The sequence below is a fragment of the Rhipicephalus microplus genome, chromosome 2 (assembly GCF_043290135.1).
Source record: "Rhipicephalus microplus isolate Deutch F79 chromosome 2, USDA_Rmic, whole genome shotgun sequence".
Classification (NCBI taxonomy): Eukaryota; Metazoa; Arthropoda; class Arachnida; order Ixodida; family Ixodidae; genus Rhipicephalus; species Rhipicephalus microplus.
The window spans coordinates 222,576,455-222,582,328 of record NC_134701.1 but is presented as its reverse complement, the minus strand read 5'-3'; positions in this window follow the sequence as shown (position 1 = coordinate 222,582,328).

The following is a 5,874-nucleotide window of genomic DNA, read 5'->3' as shown; positions in this document are numbered from 1 at the left end:
CATGTCTTGCATGCTGCGGTAAGACGACGACATAGTCGCTAATTAGGTAATAGGAAAAGAAAAAGAACATTGAGACCATAGTTTCAACCGTTTATAGCAGGGGTCAACAACCTTTTGAGACGGAGGGCTAACTTGCATGATGCCGGCACTGCAGGAAGCCGGACAGAAAATCGGACGAGAAAGAGGGGGGTCTTTGCAGGCAAAGCGCAAAAAAGTCCGATGAATTGACAGCATTGTGCAAAACGAGATAAGAAATCATGTTTATTTTCAGCACGCATGTCACACAGTTGCGATCATCAAACATATATTACGAGCCGACAGTGCATTTTAGATCAAAAACTGCCACGTCGGCCTTCACATGAGGAGGGACAAGGGAATGGGGTCGGTGGTTGATGTCGTGCTGGAGGCAGCATAATGCTGCGGGCCGCAGGTGCCCAAGGTCTGGTCTGTAGGTCATTAAGGCGGGTGTTAATGCACCGGCCAGTCTGAAAATGCGCCGGCCTTAATGAACATTTGAAATCTTTGGAAAATAGCAATCACTCCCACCTGATCTGTAGTGTTGATGAGGTAGGTCTGTTGTTTGAGTCTGTCTTAGAATATGCAGTAAACATGCCTATTCGTGCAAGTGTTGCATGGTCAGTGCAGCGTGATAAGCGCTATGATCCGTAAAATTACTTATGTATGCCTTTTTTTAGTAAACAATACACATACATATTATTAAGATTTGAAGTTTTACGTGCTAAAATGTAAGCACGCATGTGTTTTCGCATTTTCGCGCCCACTGAAATGCGGCGGTCAACGTGGCTGGGAATCAGGGAAGTGCGAACAGTGAATTTCAGAACCAACTTCAATAGGAATCGTGTGGAGATGACACCGTGTTGAATACGAATATTAATCGAATAATATTCGAATATTTTTTGAATAGTAAGGCAAATAATTTTCAAAGCAGGCCTAGACTGGTGAGGCTACAATTTCGAAATCAGCCTCAGAATTCCACAATACTTTGTTTCAAGTAAATGTTCAAAAGCTTTAACAAAGAAACATTATGATTATTTTTAAGTGACAAAAAGATGCTACATTTATCTGAACTTGACCGCAGCTGAAGCCTTGGAAACGTTTTGTAACTAAAGAATGAAATATGATTAGTGATTATGCTATTCAATGTATTCTTCAACGGCTTTTCAATAAAACTAAAACTTAAATATTGATGTCTTACTATAAACATAAGTTTCCAGTAAGGGTAAATGATTGTTGACATTTTTGTTTTGGTGACACTGAATTTTTAAGTGAGGCGGCTTCATTCTGTGATTAATACGGCGTTCATAGTGCAGTAAATGCATGGGCTGCATGTGTACGGGTAATTAAGAGACAAAAAAAAAAGCGGAGTTACGCTACGCTGTTGCCACGTCTGATTCCTTCGAATATATTTGATCTTTCTGATTATTCAAACAATAATTAGAAAAATATTAGTTATTTTGACTATATACGCTATTCGATTCGACCGAATCGAACACAACGCATTTTTGATCGTTGCAGATTATACAAACATTTGTCAGAAAAATATTGGGTATTTTTAATATGTGCTATTCAATTGGAGTACCAAATATAATAGAACGCTATTCAATTTGTTATATATTAGAAATTTTTTTAATTTTCGGCCACCCATACTGGGAATCGAACCCGTATCCACGCTTTAGCCCTGTAGGAGGGTTGGCTCTGCATAGACGACTTTGGTCCCTTGTGCAATTCTGTGTACCAGCCCCATAAAAGATTAGTGTGGCAAACCAGATGCAACCTTGTTCGTCTCTTTGTTGTCTATCTAATCTACGTATCCATTTTCCGACTGAATTTCGTACAGTCTGTGTTGCTGGAAAGTTTAAATTTGAGAACAGTGACTGCAATATAAACTGCGTTGTGTATTTACTGTCACGAAGTGAGATCGATAGATGGATGAATGAAAAACTTTATTGAGGTCCTGAAGGATTCCACCCCCGTTTTATAAAGGCAGGATCGCAGGCCGCTCCCACGTATGGACGAGGAGGCCTAACCTGACTACCGCGTAGCGAGAAAAAAAAGAAATAAACAGCAACCGATAAGAACGATGTGAAGGACGCTTCGCATTCTGCGCATGAGGGCATCCACCGGATTGTTGAAGAGGAATGCTGAAAAACAAAATCCTTTTCGCGAATTCAGTGCGCAGCCGTATTAGCGTAAATAGCAGCTTCTGCAGCCTGTCCGGTGCAACAGCTAATAATCAGGGCTTTGTGCATGAAACACAACGGAAGTACTAACTGTGATTGCTTGATTCGTTCTAATTCTGCTTCTTTAGCATATAAACTAAGCCTGTTTGTTATTAATACACAAATGGATATGAATAAAATACACGTACTTCGACGGCTGGGCCCCATTACTTAAGGAAACCGCTTAAGAGAGGTGCCTAGACATCAGAAGAGTTTGTACTGTGTCACAACCAATGGTTGATCTTCATTCTTTTCGCGCTGTTTCGACGCTCAAGATGTTAATTTGTGGCTTTCAGGAACATTAGTAAAACAACGTTGCTGCATCTTTATTAGGCAAAGAAATCATAAAAACTTATCTTAAAAAAAGCCACAGCTTTGCCGCAAAGGCGAAGTAATGAATGCGATAGCAACAAATTGGACGGTCACGCGCAGAATGGCAAGCAGATCTAAATGTGCCCCGCGTTTTTCACGCAAAAAGGATGTACGAAACGTACTCACAGGTACATATTAACGCGAATGAGCATCTCAGTTGTTACTTCGCTGTGTCTGAAAAGCGCGCCCTTTTCGCAAACGAAGGCTGTGAAACGATTGCAGTGAACTTTACGCGCGTGGTAACTACAACAGAATCGTTCGGAAGAAACTGAGAGGATAACCAAGACGTTCGATTTTTCCTACTGCAAGATAAGAGCAAGCGATAGAGCGTACATACACCCCCTTATTCTCTACGTGGGCCAAAGTACGCGTGACAGATGAGAGCCGCCGCGCACTCACTGCGCCATCTTGCTGATAATGCTGAAAACACGATAGCCTCCCCCCCCCCCCCCCCGAGATGCCTGCCAACAGCAGTAAGTGGTAGATATTCATAGCTTACCATTTGAACGTTGAAGGAGTGGTTAACGCTTTGCAATCACGAAGCCGAGGTCCCACGTTCGATTCCGCGTGCCGTGGTCTTTTTTTCTGGATTTTTTTTCTTTCTTGCGTTTTCATATATGTAGATACGTATACACATATACGGTGCATGACGCCGACGTCCACGCCGGCGAGGAAATCGAGCCGATAGTGTCCATATAATTGCTATCCCAATAAAAGCAATATTGGTGGCCATGTGCCCTAGAATCTTCTTTCCAGAGTATCAAACTAGAAGACTATATATGGGTAACGTTTGTCCGCCGCTGTGGTGTAGCGGTTACGGTGCTCCGCAGCTGAACCGAAGGTCGCGGGTTCGATCCCGGCTGCGGGGGTCTTATTTCAATGGATACAAAATACCATATAGCCTGAGAATGCACAAAAACGTTTGTGACGCTATTTTGTTTCGCTTCTTGTCCATAAAAACTAGCAGAGAGAAATTACAATTCCCAAAAATTGAACGGGTGTATCAAAGCTTGACGGTACCCATTTGGGTAATGTGGGTTTGAACGAGTACGAAACGTGAGGAAGCAGTTGCGCTTATGCGAACGTGGAAAAACAATGCACTTGAAGCGTGTAATTCTTAATTTGCCCCCGCATCCTAGGTAGCGACATTTCATTTGAAACCCGAGCCTCTCATGCTGCTGGAAGCGTGGGCGGGGTGCGGATCCTTGTCGTACTGCACCCCATCAAGTGGAAGTGGGATTACTTTACTCTTAATCCCACCACCACCACTCGGTGATGGTTGCTCATCGGTCTTTGAACAGAGGCCTGATCATGTGCCTTTTAGTGCCAGCTTCGAGGATCGCGTTAACTATGTGGAATATCAAATCTGCCTAAGTTTTGCGAGCAGAATCCTTTCGTATTCTCTCCGGTATTTAATCCAGCTGTTGCAGCATGCGAGGAACAGCGATGAAGCTGGTAGGTTCGCTGACATGCGTTATAAACCACGACGCAGTCCACCGACGATCAGACTACTCGACGGCCAACAGCTGTTCACACCTCTATATATTTACTGTGTGAATCGCTTGCAAGTTGTATTTTCGCTTTTTTGATGGAGGCGAAAATGATTGACGCCCGTGTACTAAGATTAAGGGGCAAGTTAAAGAACCCGTGGTCAATATTTCTGGAGTCCTCCACTGCGGTGCCTCTCGTAATCCTATCATGGTTTTAGGAAGTTAAGCCCAAACAGTTGTTATATCTTCATTTGCCAGGCGCAAGTGCACCCATATAGAAAGTTTAGCCGATGAGACGAAACGTCACCATTGTGACTGCAGCGCCGCCGCATAGGACACTTGGATCAGACGGGAAATCGGACCATCCGTCTCACCCTTTAATTACAGCTTTCCGGTGTGCAGATATTTGTTCACCTTGAGCATTAGTGGAGAACTAAATAGACAGAGAACACTGATTTAAATATTTTGCCTTACAGTTTTTTGATTTTTGCTGTAGGCCCGATATGAAAATGCACATGTGGGTACCATGGATAGATGAATACTTTAAGACAAAAAAAAAAAGAGTGAAGAAGGACAGTGTAAACAGGGTTAGATAGATAGATAGATAGATAGATAGATAGATAGATAGATAGATAAATAGATTCTGGTGATAATGATGATGGTTTTAGCCATGGCTAGACGGAGTCCTGTGATCACATGCATCAGGTACAATTTCAAACAAAAAAAATATACGCACAAAAATCTACGATGATAAACTAAAGAAAAGAATACCAGCACACATATACTAAACACTAATCACAATGCCATTTTGAGAGTCTCATGGAAATAGCAATAGTTCACCTCACGTGCCAACACTCTGTCGCTTTTGCTACACCAGAAAGACGTTTCTTCCGTTTCTTTTTTTTTGTTCAGCTATCACTACTTTGATCGTGTCTCGTACAGAGCTTGCGGATACATTCTTTTTTGACTGTCACTTTGTCGTGAAAAGTTTCCTATTACGAAGGATAGTTTGCTTTTTTGTGTAATGAAATCGTTTGATATATTGCCCCCTTGCTGCCATCATGTCCGTCTTCGTTCCTCGTATTTTCGCGCTGTCTTTGCAGATGTTCCAGTATTTAACGATTGTATATAGTAATTCTTACCGAATGGATTTGCAACATATATATTAGGATATCTGACTTTATTTCAGACGCGGCGTTGTAGGGTATATTTCGTAGACCTTTATAGATTCGGCAAGTTCACGCGTGTGTACAGTTCAAGCTCACGTTTTCTTGTTTCTTTTTACTTGTTTATAACTTGTTCATCTCGCTGCCGCACTTTTATGCACTGACGACAGTTTGCCTCTTTGAATATGAGTCGTGAGAGTTGAACCAACTAATCACAAAGTTACGCCTAGACTGCCTAATGAGTTGTTCGTTTTTGCCGATAAAGCAGTTGTTTGTCCTTTTACCTGTTTTACGGCAGTACTTTTGTTAATCTGGCTTTAGTCGGTCTTCTGCGTTTGTCCCTATTATTATCTTTTCACCCTAGTTCACCCTTCCCGTGTTTGCTCGTACAGATGACAGGCCGCATTTGGATCACGCAATCCCGGAAGCTAGACTACCTAAACCTTCGTTAGACCGGATGCCGCTCAAGACACAATATTGAAGGTTTTAAGTGGCAGTGGCCTATTCGACAGACTAAAACTTTCCCCTTCCTCACCTCCTGTATTGCAGTGCTAGCACGCCTGTTCTTTTCGATTGCTATTGCATCCGTCTTTATCCCCCCCCCCT